Source organism: Helianthus annuus, chromosome 10, assembly GCF_002127325.2.
Source record: "Helianthus annuus cultivar XRQ/B chromosome 10, HanXRQr2.0-SUNRISE, whole genome shotgun sequence".
Classification (NCBI taxonomy): Eukaryota; Viridiplantae; Streptophyta; class Magnoliopsida; order Asterales; family Asteraceae; genus Helianthus; species Helianthus annuus.
Genome location: NC_035442.2, coordinates 68839963 through 68854712, shown reverse-complemented (window position 1 = coordinate 68854712; position 14750 = coordinate 68839963). Strand labels below are relative to the sequence as shown.

Here is a 14750-nt window from a genome sequence, read left to right as displayed (position 1 = left end):
AATTCACAACTCGGTACTCGTTTTTGTTAGTTATCAATTACCTTGTAATATATTGTATAATGTGTTTGTTAGTTTTCTTATTTGTAACATCAGTGTGGTATATCCATGCCAAGAGCCTTATGGATCTCAATTAGATAATAAATGAAGAGACGGATAAAAAATTATACCTGTAGTAATTTAAAAATAAAATATGAACATAGCAACAGCCTGGACGTACCTACACACCAACACTCCAAATACCAAACCATCTCAACTAAACATGCCCAAAATTAGGGCTGTAAATGAACCGAACGAACACGAACAAGGCTTTGTTCGTATTTGTTTGTTAAGGAAATAAATGCGTTCACGAACGGTTCATGAACACTTACCGAACGAGATTTTATGTTCGTGTTCGTTCATTAAGGAAATGAGCGTGTTCGCGAACGGTTCACGAACATAAACAAACACAAATAAATTTGGCGAACGCGACGATGGATAAAGATAGATGGCCCAGAGACTAGCACTCGAACTTGAATCCCTTATTGTGGAACGGAGGTCAATCGTATTCGCCGATATAAATAATGAGAAATGAAAGGGAAATCTATATATATATATAAACATGATAAATAAGGGCTTATGTGTCATGTTATGAGGGCTTGGAAAATGAGGTGGCATCACCTCATGCATTCTTGAAATTGGTTTTGGCTCCAAAAATTCGGGTCTTTTTTTTTCCTTTAAACGGGCAGACACGGGATCCGAATTTGGGACACCCTACCCGATTTCTTGACCCGGGTATATATACAATCTAATTAACCTAATTCTCTCAATTCTTCATTCACAGCTTCTCCTTCACGCTTTCTCATTTGACAACCCTAATTTTAGAACCTGCCGCTGCAATTCTTCTTGCCTTTAACCTCACGCTGTAACGGTGGAACATTAAGAACCTGCAAAAGCTTCATATCTTTGGATCCCAAAACCATCGATTTGTCTCAACCAAGTTCTTTTCATGTTTGCTAGATGTTTTTCAAATCACAGGTAAGATTTGTTCTTGATTAGGATTTTTTTAGTTTAGTACTAATCGTTCAATTATTTTGACTGGGCGTTTGATGTATATATGTTTCAGATTCCGCTTGTGAACTCATTGTTCTTTTATAGTTTGGAAAGTTTTTCGATTTGTGCGAACTAGGGTTTAATTTTGTTTAATTTGATACGGTTTTATTCGATTAGGTTTGATTTCGTCTTTTGTGACAAACAATTCGATTCAAATGCTCGGTTTAATTAACAGTTTAATGTATAATTATTTGTATGATTTCACAGAGCCTAGATGGGGATATGATTGATTGTGTACACATCTCTCACCGGCCCGCTTTTGATCATCCATTTCTCAAAGACCCTTGATATTTTTGCAATTAATCAGGTACTTTATTTGTACTCTATCTTTGCCTACATTTTTGTTGCTTTCCTTTTGTGAAATTTATATTTTTATTGTATTATGATTCTTCACTGTAATGTTTTTCTATTTTACTTTTTTTATTTGAACTAAATGGGGATTGTGATAGAATTTTTAGAACTCAGGGTAGGTTAATTGGTAATGGAATGCAGTAGCCCCTTGATATGTGTACATATTGATTTGTATTCGCATGTTGTTTGTACTAAAGTGTTTGGATGCTTTTTGTAGATGGGGTCTACGAACAATCCAAAAAATAAATTGTAATGACTTTTATTTAAATTTATTGATTTGAAAATTAGAAGCCAGAGTCAACTGCTTTGTTACTTGATGAGATGACAAAAAAAAGGATTCAACAGAATGTTGTAACATATAGCTCGATCGTAGATGCTTTTGGGTAGTATGGTGAAACTGTTTTATCAATTGATGACAATCGGGAAATTTTGGAATTGTAAAAATGATAATAAAAAGGTTAATAGCAGAGATGAAGATCGGATAATAAAGGTTTTGAGCAGTTAGCTTATGGACATTTGAATATTGAAGAAAAGAGTAGAAAGGAGGTTATATGTGTTTTCTGGAAGATGCATGAGCTGGAAATTAAACCAAATGGTGACGTGTTTGGCTATTTTGAATGATTGTAGGTCTGTATTATACCATAATCTTCTTAAATTCCAAAACACAAATAATATGTTGTTACAATTTTATATATATTTGCAGTTGTTGCAGTTCGTTTGAAGAAGCTTCATTGCTATTGGAATAACTTAGTTTATTTGATAACCAAGTTGACGGTGTGGCCCATGGGCGTTTGATGGGCTATAGAGAAAACGTCTGGTCCATTCTCTCTCTTTTCAATGAGGTCAAACTTATGGATTCTGCAACTGCATCCGCTTCCAAAGAAGAAGACGAAGGTAAATGCTTTAGATGTCATAACTTTGTTTATATAGAAGTTCATAATGATATACCATTTCAGTTTTATATATATTATATTTAATTTTAATGCATTTTCAGCCATCCCAGACAAGATGTTTGCTAAACTAAGTGTCTTACTGCACTTTACAGGCTTTGGGAATGGCTATTAAAGTTATCGTCTATTATCATCAAGCTCTTTAGTCCAAAACAGATTATGCCTATTTTTAAATTGCAGGCCAGTAAGCAAAGATAGTGTACAACCACTCCATGAAGGTATTGTTTGGATTCTCTAATAGCCATCTTAGTATCGAAAGAAGGGATGAACTGAATTACTTTTTTTTTGCAAAGAGAAGGTGAGACTAAATTCCATTATATTTTTTTGTATTATTAAACTAAAGTTTTTTTTTTTTTTTGTTTTTCAGTTGTCACCTTCAGGTTAAACGCACTCCATGGAAGACACCAATTTAAAAGGTAGTTTGAGAAGTATAATGGTATTCCAGCAATGCCCATGATTTTGTAGAATATACCAATTCCAAGGGGTATCAGCTACATTAATTGGAATATGGATTTTATATACAAATAAAGCAAGATTTTTTTGTACCGTGTATGGTTGTTGTAATATATGTGTATTCTTATGCCATCTTGCGTACGTTGGTTGTAGGTAACGCGTTGAGTGGCAAGGGCATTGGTACTATGGTCCATGCTAAGCAATATGGGAGTGACTTAGTTGAACCCAGGGTATAATCGACAATTTATACCACAACGTCAAGCCAAAACCGTTGATTGTAGCATTGTTGGGTTCTTTGATAAAGAGTGGCTTTCAAAGCTTCTTAAGGTTTTGGGTTCAGACATTGTTGATGTAATAACACTCCATTTGTATAATTTGGACCAGGTTTGAGCTATTTAATATTTCTCATATTTATCTAAATTTTTCTAGAGGAAGAATTATGGGGCGTTGGACGGGTTGAAACGGGGTCAAATTTAGTTGAGTCAAATTTTGGGTTGATTTCACCTGCATGTTTTTTTTTAAATATATTTAATGGGTTATTATCGTTACAAAAACAATGTCATTGCTGGTGGCAATGAAGTTTAGAACTAGGCCTCTCTGGAGGTCGCCAGTTCGAAACTGAGCTGAACCAGGTTTTACCGCAGTGGGCCTTCGAGCGGGCATTTGAAGACACGTTCAATCAATTGAGCGACATCAGTAATCGTTCTTCACATTGCCACTAGGTGGTTCCAGCTATTTAAGTTGCAAGTTGCATTAGCGGGGTTACAAGTGAAGATCTCTCGGAGAGACCTGAAGCCCAAATTGATGATCGGTATGCAGAATTTTACATTTAGAAGTTTTCAAATTTCCCCACACAATGTTTATTGATGATTCCCATATATGTGGTGACATGTTTCTTAGGTATCATATATGATTTAATAAATATAAATATGAAATATGTATATTGTTTTATCTTAAAAGAGTCCAACAAGGGTTTAACTTAAAAAAATTGCTACTAGGGAATAGGTTGAGTGGGGCAAATGGCAATTGTTCAGTCATAATGTTGTTTTTTTTGGTGTTTTTGTGATGTCTTTTGTAGCAACTGGTAGTATGAATCCAATGATCTGGACAATGGTTCCACCTCCTTTTCAGCAGATGGAACCTGCACCATGGTTTCCACCACTTCGATTTCATCTTAAAGGTATCAACCATCAAATTCAAAACATTAAGTATTATTAATCTTGTGCTTCTTGATTTTCACCACATTTGCCCTTTGAATATAGCGATGGATGTAGAAGACAGCTGTGTTATTACTCATGTTCAATATAAGCTCTTTCGTGTTCATGTGAGCAAGAAGAGAGGAAGACACAAAGGAGGTGTGAAACATAGTTCAGATGATACAGGTTCAGGTGTCAAATTTGTATCATGTAAACTGTGTTTGACACATCCTTTGTTTCTTTCTCTCTTCTTGCTCACATGAACACGAAAGAGGTTATCTTGAACATGATGTTATCTATTAAAGGAGCTTATATGATGACATAGAATTGGCTACGTGTCAATCTCTCAGGTATGCTATGTAGTCCTCGCTGATGTCATAATTACAAAACGGTATCCTTTAGTGTTTTTTTCGCTCAAGTTTGAAACTGTATTGTTTAGTGTTACTCTACCTTCAAGGTAAGTCCAAAGAGCAGTTATATATATATTAAAATTTTGCCTTCAAATTATTTCTAAGAAAACAATAGAAACGTTGTTGATTATTTGATTTTTTTTTTCATTTTTTTGTAGCTATGACAAGGTTTAAAGCTATTGAATGGCTTGAAAGTATTTTTGAATAATGGATGTGTTTTTTCACTTTACAAGCACACATTTACCATAGACTTAGTTTGGTCAGATAATTTGGAATGGGTCCAACTGGTAATCAATTATGGATTTGAAGCAACATATCAAAGGGAAGTTGTTGAAGTTGGAGGTTGATCATCGAAATACATCAAGTTATCAAGATATGATTGTACAGGTTTCAAACCATATTGTCAATTAGAGTATTTGATTCATTTAAGATTGATGTGAAACAATTATATAAAGTTTAGTTGATTTTATGATTGAAATAGTGTGATTGTATTAAGAATTATATATACCTAAGTAACTTGGTGCGTTTTTGTCCCAATATCTCAACAAGCTTAGTATCGACACCAAAGTTTATATTATATAGTATCTATACTAAAGTTTTTATATTATATATTTAAACACTTATAATTTGGTTGGTTTTTTTTGTAGAGGGAACTCAATTTTGTAACTCGAAGGATATGCATCTTCAAAGGGACTCGAGTACTCGACTGTCTTTAAATTGTATATCACTTTATCACTAATTTATGTAACATGGGACTTTGTATTTTATTTTATTTATACATTTGATATTTATCTTAATAGTTTTCTCCGACCCGGGTAGCACCCGGGTGATAACCTAGTGATACATAAACAAGGTGAAAGTGGGTTTCCTAGTTTAATTGTTAGGTTAATAAAATAAATAAAAGTTTAATAATATACAAAGTACAAATAAAATATAACAAAGTACAAAGATCTTCAATTAAAACAAAAATATACAAACATAAACGAACTCAAATCAACGAATGTTCATGAACATGTTCACAAACACGTTCACGAACACCTTACCGAACGTTCACGAACACAATCGAACGAACAAGACCTCTGTTCATGTTCGTTCATTTAACTAATCGAACAGAATTTCTTGTTCATGTTCGTTCGTTTATTAAACGAACGAACATAAACGAACTTCCCACCGAACGGTTCACGAACTGTTCGCTGAACGTTCGGTTCGTTTACAACCCTACCCAAAATAATAAGCAATAGCAACCCCTCTCAAATTTATCACGCTTGTAAGCACACTTGTTAACCCCACTAACCCTCGCCGGTTAACTGTCATTGACTTTTTAAAAGTTTGCTCTGAAATTTTAGTTGGCCAACTTAAAAAGATACTTTTCTAGCCAAGCTTTTTCCAATACTATTAAACCAAAATTTCCAATCAAATCGGGTAGGGGTACCCAATTGAGCCTACCCCTTGATCCCTTATGCCAAGATGAAAATTAGAGATAACCAGACGATGAATCCAAGCTTTCAAATTACACCAAGACCATTATTAGAATTGCAGATTGTCTCTATTATAAAAGTGAAGAGCAATCCAAAATTTGTTATTATAGAAAAAGAGTTGTTTCTAACACACATAGTAGCTTATCATCTTCCTCTTTGTATACCTTAAATATGTAACTCAGGGCCGTTTGTTTACCTTTTAAATGAGACTCTTAATGGTTCAGACATCTTACTGGTTCAGAACTTAATGGTTCAGACTATTTGTTTCGAGAGTAGATGTCTGAATGGTTCAGACATTTGCCTCTGAATGGTTAAGCATTATACTAAGTCTGAATGATTAAGACCTCAAATCTGAATTGGTCAGACATTTGCCTCTAAACAGTTGAGCATTATACTGGCTCTTAATGGTTCAGACATCTTACTGATTCAGCACTTAATGGTTCAGACCTCTTATTGGCTCAGCACTTAACCATTCAGAAGTTGTCAAACAACCCCTCACTAAAAAGAGTTGTTTGTAACACACATAGTTGTTTCTAACCGGATCATGAGTTGTTTCGCCCGCCATCTATTGTTCCAATTCTGGTCACTATTGTAGCATCTTCATAACCCGCCAGGTCACCATGAAGCTCAACAATCTGTTAATTTAAAATTTTAGCAAGGGTATTACACATTTAAATATTCATATCATGTCACGTTTGTGGTAGACCTGATTATATATAAAAAAAATTCTAAATCAGTTATACGGAAACCATCATGATCATAATCAACTATAGGTAGCTCACATACCTGCGACTCCATTTCTTGCAACAAATAAAGCAACATAATCAAAGCTGAGATTCCATTGCAGCTGGTTTAGTCGCAGCTTCTGAAATTGTCCAACCTTCTGTATTGAGCATAGCTAGCTCACCTCTGTCAAGTTTTAACACATTTGTTGGATGACTAAAAATATCAAATCACACAAGGAATTTATACAATTTTCATTGATGTGTTTTCAGAAATCACAGGCATGGTTTAGATGTATACAAGAAATCACAGACATGCATATGCAGGAGATCAAGTTCTAGCAACTACATCAAAACAAATAGCAAAAAGAAAGGTTAATACAGACCTGCGCTCGAGCCACTGGCTATGACCGGCCATCCTAGGGTTATTGTCTATGTGCCCTAAGTTTAATAACACCCCAATGGTTGCCCTGCACCTAGTATCAATCAATTTATCTACACCAAAAGACAACTTCATCAAACACGCTTAAAAGGCCTCGCTCAAGCTCGGCACATCTATAAAGCGAGCTGAGTTGGCTCGGCACATTTTCAACCGAGCTGGATCACTCTTTTTAGATGTATCAAGATGCCAAAAATTTATAAGCTTTACAAATGGCATTTCCAAAAATTATAAGATTTACAAAATTGTAGATAATCTACACCGAAAGGTAGCTTCATCAAACACAGTTTAAAAGCTACAATGGATTGGATTATCTTATCTAGAAACAATTTTCTTCCACTTTCAACATAATATTCTTAATCTTTCTCTTTGCTTTTCTATACTGTTTATTTTCCTTTCACCCATAACTAAAGCAGTAAAATTATCTTAATTAATAATCTAATACTCGATGAATAATCCTACAGGTTAGTAACAGTTCCCAAATTTTACATCAAATGGCACCCCCCATACCCACTTCTAAAATAATAATTTAACCCTAAATGATCAAAACAAATCATAATCATTTTTTTTGCTCTCAACAGATTAGTGAGACTACCCCAAACACCCCTAAATCATTATTCTACATAACCGAAAACTGGCTACAAAAAACACATATCTACCGATAAAGACAATTAAATTATTACTGTTTTATCACATATGTAAAGAAAAGGAGAAGAACAATTGTGCAGAACCTTGCTTAGATGACATTATTGAAATCTAGGGCTAGGGCTTGCTCTGAATCTCTGATACATAACTCACCATCAACGTCATCTGAAATACCGAAAAACGAAACTGGATAGTAAGTTTAAAATCTTGGAAGCAACAACAACATGAACTCGAAAGTATTATACATGATCTTGAAAAGAAATAAATAAATATACCAGGGGCGTAACTGGTCGTGGTCATGGTCTTGATCTTTCAGCAAATTAAATCTCCCTGAAAACAAAACCAAATCAATTAGAGGACAAGGTAGATAGACAAGCAAGAGAGAAACGATGGAGATGTGTCTCTTTCTCTCTCTAGATTTGATGAGGGTTGTATGAAATGAGAGATGAGAGGATAGCTTTTGAATTTTGAGTTTTCAAGTTGGAGCCCATTTCTCCCGCTCATTTAATCCAAATGTTGAAAGCTTGAATGGGTTGTACATTAAGCATAAAGACGTGTACACTTTAAATAAGTGGCAAATGACCATTTTTGTCCTTCGAATGTGCATATTATATATAGTATAGATATTTATTAAAGTTATAAAAAGATTTAAGTATATTATCCCAACTGATGTACTGATTTGCATGCGTTGCTCTTAAGATTCTATAATAACACAACCTTTCAACACCTAAATAAAATATATACACATTTCATGTTTTCAACAACAATATTTGCATGTTATTTAATTTATGATTTATGAATCGGCCTTTGTTAATTTCAAATAGTCTACTGTTTTTTTTATTAAAATATTCAAATATACTAATTAAAGTAATAGAATTTGCAGAGAATACAATAAAAAGTTAATTACAAAAAGAATATTGTGCATGCCAGGGATTTATCCAACCAGTATCCTGCGATGTCCTTGAGTTGTGAGTGCATATGTCTATCACTTGCGTCAATCATGGAATGTAGCTAAACCGATTGATACAACATTGGTGCTGAATTGGAAAAAGCTAGGTAAGGTTGTTGAATTGGAATGTAGCTAACCCAATTGATACAACAGAGGTGGTAGGTAAGGTTGTTGAAAGCGTTTTGTCAGAAGAGTCTACCAAACCAAGTAAGTCTGAGTCACAAGATGAAAATGAAGGAAGTTTTCATGATAGTTATCTTAAACATTCAAAATCTGAGAAAGATGCGAATGATGATCCGATAGGATTGGCTTATACCATGATTGGACCAGACAAGTTACTCTCAGATGATGAATTCCCGATTCAAAATGTGATTTCAGATAAAATTGAAAAAAGTTTTTAAATTGATAGAAATTGAAAAGTCTGAAATTTCAAAATGTGCTAGTAAGAGCAAGAAAAGTTCTTATAACAAACCTGGTTACAAGAAGAAAAACATGAAGGCGGGGTTGGGTTATAAGAAAAAACAAAATCAGAAACGGTTTGAAAAGAAAAATTTTCAGAAGAAGATGAACTTTGTTCATGGAACAAGTTCTGAGGAAGAGAAAGAACTCCAATTTAGACGACAGTCTAATGAAGAGTTCTATGCTAAAAAGAAACAACAACAACAACAGGCAAAAGATGTTTCAAAGAGAACATGCTTTAAGTGTGATCAAATTGGACATCTCATTCGAAAATGTACAAATCTTAAACCTGTTGGTGTCAAAAGATGTTTCAAAGAGAACATGCTTTAAGTCTGATGTTGTGAATCAGGATTCAACCAAGTTTGAATCAAAAAAAAAACTTGGAAGCCGAAAATGTCAAAGGCTAAATCACAACAAACTTGGAAACCAAAAGTTGTTATTCAAAATCAAAAGGTTCAAAATGAAAGATTTTATTAAAGGAATGTTTCAAAAGGACAAATCTGCGTGGTCAAACAACAAAAAGTTTCTGTTGATGAGAAGATTAAAAAGAATGTTTTTTAGAAGAATGAACAAAACTATCCAGTTTTACCCGGAAAGATTTATGTTCAGTTACCTAAGTCTAAACAGGCTTGGGTTGCATTATTCAAATGATCGAATTATTTGAATGTGCAGGTGCTCCCGAAGATAGGTTGAATGTCAGAAGGAACAGAGGAGCAGCCTGGCACGACAGGAGGAGGCTGCTGGTCCCTGCATCTGAAAACATGGAGTTTGTTTTCTGTACATAAATAAACCATATTAAAAACCCTAAAAACAAGGAAAAAATTTTAAAAAATATGTCTTTTACTTTGTATAAAATTGAAAAAAATGAAAAAAAATATGTTTATGTTTTGGGGAATTGGCCTATAATAATCCCACCTAGACCTTATTGGCCATTTATAATCCCACCTCAGAATATTTCCCCAACTAGTCTCACCTTTCACCTAATTTTTCTACAACGGTCCCCCGTTAAAAAAACTTAACAGAGTTAAGCTTTTTTCCAAATTACAAACAGATTTTTTAGGGCTTTTGATCAGAACGATGATACGAGTTCAATGATGTAAAACTTACTTCGAAATAGTGCTCCAAGTGACTTGATTTTGGTTAATTGGAAATTTAAACACCCGAATTAAAGCGCTGTTTTCATCGTTTGGAGAACCGTTTCGAGACAAGTTTTACATCAATGGACTCGTATCGTCGTTCGAATCAAAAGCCCTAAAAATTATGTTTGTAATTTGGAAAAAAAGCTTAACTCCGTTAAGTTTTTTTAACGGGGGGCCATTATAGGACAATTAGGTGAAAGGTGGGACTGGTGGGGGGAATATTCTGAGGTGGGATTATTAATGGCCAATAAGTTCTAGGTGGGATTATTACATGTGACAACCCGAATATTTAAGGTTAACACTACTTAAATTCCATAACCTTTGGCATGTGTCCTTACGTTTAATTTCCTATTTTGTGCAACCATGTGAGACTTGTTGGATTACACTCGTGCACCACTAAATGTCCATAGGTGCATATTGGTTTTTCATAAATGAAATCGTTAAATGTTTGTATGTGCGGGTTAATGTGTATACGTGTTGGTTAATTAATTTAGGAATCGGCTACTAACTTCATTGGACCGCGAACTTGTTCAATACATACACACATCCACTTGGGCCGAGGGCCACACTTCTCTCACACCATTCTTCTCGGCCCACACCACTCGGAGCCCGATTCGAGTCCATACAATCTACACGCACACCGAATTATATATGTTTGTGCATGTTGATGTTGCTCCCATAATCCCTAAACGCACATAAGACACCCAAACCCTAATATTCTTGGGCTTAGCAGCAGCCGCTTCTCCCTCGTAGATCTCTTTCCTCTCCACTTGGTGAACACTAGTTGGTTATCTTGATTTTTGGTATGATATGTATAAACTGTGTTGAGGGAAGGGGGCCGACCACTAGTTGATATATAACAATTAACTTAATTGATATATAAGGGTTCTTGGTGTTGATTGCGATGGTTTGCTAAATGATTATCAATGATGAACTGTGTATGTTTTAGAGATGTGCTAGTAGTATACGTTGATGATATGTTGATGCAGATGTTTAATCATAGAATGAATTATGTATGGGTTAGGTTGCATGATATAAATCAGATAACGTGACAATAAAATAAGTTGTTGCTATGGGTGAAAGTGATTAGGATTCGAATGAATTTTTGACAATAATATTAAGATACATGAGGGTGAATAATTGTTGGGTTAAATCATCTCATAATCAACTGTTGCATGATGTATTGTTTTCGGAATTTGTTAAAAGGTGATTATGATTATTGCACATCTTAAATAACGTTTTTAATTATGTTGATGATTAGAGATAGTATGATTTAGGAGATAAATTTGATGATTTGATCTAGTGAAATAATAAGGAATCTGACCACTTCTTGATTTCAACAAAATTGTCATGTGAAAACAGCTAGACATTAACTTTGATTGAACCGAACATTCTGACCCAAACCCACTAATTCAAATTAGTATTGGACCTTTAAAAAACAACACATGGGCTGAATTAACTAACTATCTGACAACAATTAAATGATATCTCAATTTATTGATGGGCCGACAACTTTGAATTTTAATCAATTTCTATTGGGCCGCATCACTACATTGGACCACACAATCCTTTTACTCTTAATTGGGCCACAAAAATCGATTGACACTAGTGATATGATCTGACCTCAAAACACTTTATGTTTTATTGTGCCATGCAAACTTTTTTCAACACAAAATCTCTAGTCGTATTATGATATATCGAATTTTATTATAATGATTATCTTCACATGCAATCTGACTTAGCCACATGCTTTCTTTTATATAGCCACATAGTAGGTCTATTATATGCATGAAACAAGTCTATTATATGCTTTCTGTTATACAAAGGTTTGGCGAGGCATATTTACTTGGGCTGTAAATGATAACTGGGCCGTATATAGGTAGGATAAATGGAATGGGTTGGGAAATTGTTATTGGCATATTGACCGATGTTAGGAATAGTGTGTGGCTCAGACGTTTACTATGTGTCACATGATCTTTTGTTGCAACTTGCATATTGGTATGTGTATTACGGGTACTCTACATGTGTAACGTGCTTAAAGACTATGTGATTACATGTTTACAAGCTAAATTATTTTTGGTAACCACGGTAGGGCTTGGTTGGCCAACTTGGAACGGGTAAATTAACATAACATACCGAGTAAACCAAAGGTGAGTTCATCTCTCTTGAGCATGCGTCCCGGTGGTTGGGACAGTCAGTGGGTATCCCGGGGAGGGATAAGTCTTTTGGGTAAAAACGGGAATGTTGGATAATATACTCTTCCTATCACCATTAAAGTCCCTTCGTGTTGTTTGGTTACCGGGGAGGTAACATGGTATTAGTTAGTAGCACTACTTAGGTTTGGCAACCTCACCCCGTTCCTGGAAGGACTGGTGTTGAACTAATGACCTAGTCATGACCAATGCTTTGATAGGAGCATTGGAGAAAGGGCAAAATAATCAGAAGCCGTCTTGTATGGGGGTATTATCAACATTGGTTTCAACATTACTTTCGGAATTAAATTCAGTGGATTAACTAATCACTTGGTAATAAACGTTTTCGTAAAACTATGAACTCACCAGCGTTGTCTGATACACTTGTTGCATGCTCGCAGGTCGTTATATTATATGGATTTGGAACTTGCTGTCTGAATTAGCTGGAGTGGTCATGGGTCGTGCCGATTGGATACAAATGATGGGTTTATTGATTACATACATTTAATTTGAAACAGTTAAACTATGATTTCTTTTATTTGCTTCCGCTGAACATGTTGTTTTTCATTTAAACTTATTGACGGTACTTTACAGTAATAATTGATGATTTTATTTAACAACTTGTGATTGGTTCAATATGATTAGTGGCTCGTTATTGGTTTGTCACACGCCTAGTAGGGTTTCCCATGGGTGGTATTTTGGGGGTGTGACAGTTTGGTATCAGAGCCACTGGTTATAGTAAACTTGGTTTTAAAACGTTTTTATAAAACCAGACTATAACCGAACAGTACCGAAATCGACCATGACACTCAGCTCCAGATTGCAAGGTTTGTTTCTCATTTACTATTGCATAGTATATCTAGCGTACACTTATGTATAACATTACACGTGAATGCACACTTGGCACAACAGTATGAGCCCTTATGTTACCAACCCCTGTTATGTGAACTGTTAGTGTGACACTACCCTTCGACTATTGTGATTCTTGATCCTGCAAAACCTTTTGTTTGCTATTTGGATGTGGGGAACCTTTTAGCGCAAGTTAAGAGGCACTGAGATAAGCATGCAAATCGCCTTATTATTATGGGTGCACACATAATAATTACGTGAGGTGCATGTGAGTCCCAGTGAGGCTTAACGAGTGTGAAAAGGGTTCCGCTTGGCTAATTGGTGTTATGTTAGAACTCAGTAGTCTGTAGAGATCATAGTAATACTTGACTCCTACTCGAACTTGCATATTAAATCCTTCCTCTTATTGTATAGAAACATGAGCGGACGAGGCCATGGACATGGCCACATTGCTGTGACGCAGGCCGAATTAACCAACTTGATCAACACTCGTGTAGCTGAAGCCCTAGCGGCTTACCAGGCTGGTACGATATGTACCAATTACTTTCTATCCTTGTGTCGTATACTCGAATCTTACTCGTGTGTTGCACGTTCTTTCGTCTTAGGTCAACCTGCGAATCAAAACAACCCGCCCGCCTGCACGTTTAAGACCTTCATGGATTGTAAGCCACAGACCTTCAATGGGACTGAGGGAGCGGTGGGACTCTTGCGTTGGTTTGAGAAAGCCGAATCTCTTTTTGCTATGTGTAATTGTCCCACGGGGGACCGGGTGAAGTATGCTTCAGGCACTCTCGAGGATGGTGCCTTGACTTGGTGGAATGCCCAGGTGCAGATGTTGGGTATTGAGATGGCGAATGCCACTACATGGGATGACTTCAAGGAATTAATGCGTGAGGAATATTGTCCTCGTGATGAGATACAGAAGCTTGAGAATGAGTACTATGATTTGCAGATGGAAGGATCTGAGATCGAGGCGTACACGAGACGATCTCACGAACTGGCAATTCTGTGCCCTAACCTGTCTCGACCTCCACCTCGATGAATTGAGTTGTATCTCAAGGGCTTAGCACCGGGCTGTAAAGGGGTATGTCACTGCAGCAAACCTTAACAATCTGACCCAGATCATCCGTTTGGCACACAAGATCACTGACCAAGAGGTCGAACGTCACAATTTGCCGCCTTGTAAATCTGCTACTACCTCGACTGCTACAGCTACCACACCTGCTGGTGATAACAAGCGAAAATGGAACGATGCTGACAAAGCAACGAGTGCGAGTCAACCTCAGAAAAGGGCAGACAATAGTACCAACCACAGTTTTAGCCTGTCGCCTTATGTGAACCAGAATCAGAGCAACAATTCAAATCAGGGTTCTTATGTAGGAAAGCTTCCAAAGTGTGATAAGTGTATGTTCCACCATCGCGGACCGTG

The 14750-nt window shown here is 35.9% G+C and overlaps 2 long non-coding RNA genes across 12 annotated transcripts; one reads left to right on the top strand and one right to left on the bottom strand.

The window, feature by feature from the left end:
- Positions 1–821: 821 nt before the first annotated feature.
- Positions 822–5246, top strand: LOC110884625. 11 transcript variants are annotated; one of them, XR_002561385.2, is made up of 12 exons: positions 822–1014; positions 1297–1396; positions 1909–2067; positions 2144–2334; positions 2486–2608; positions 2758–2806; positions 2997–3227; positions 3429–3654; positions 3922–4023; positions 4106–4389; positions 4608–4836; positions 5097–5246. It is a non-coding gene; the product is annotated as an uncharacterized LOC110884625 (long non-coding RNA). The 11 variants fall into 11 exon arrangements; XR_004868851.1 differs by lacking the exon at positions 5097–5246 and having other exon boundaries at positions 1942–2067; positions 4608–4982; XR_004868853.1 differs by lacking the exon at positions 5097–5246 and having other exon boundaries at positions 2153–2334; positions 4608–4982.
- A 1219-nt stretch (positions 5247–6465) lies between these two features.
- LOC110881376 lies at positions 6466–8198 on the bottom strand. Its single transcript, XR_002559710.2, has 4 exons — positions 8009–8198; positions 7820–7898; positions 6714–6836; positions 6466–6562 (listed from the first exon to the last, which is right to left on the bottom strand). It is a non-coding gene; the product is annotated as an uncharacterized LOC110881376 (long non-coding RNA).
- Positions 8199–14750: the final 6552 nt, after the last annotated feature.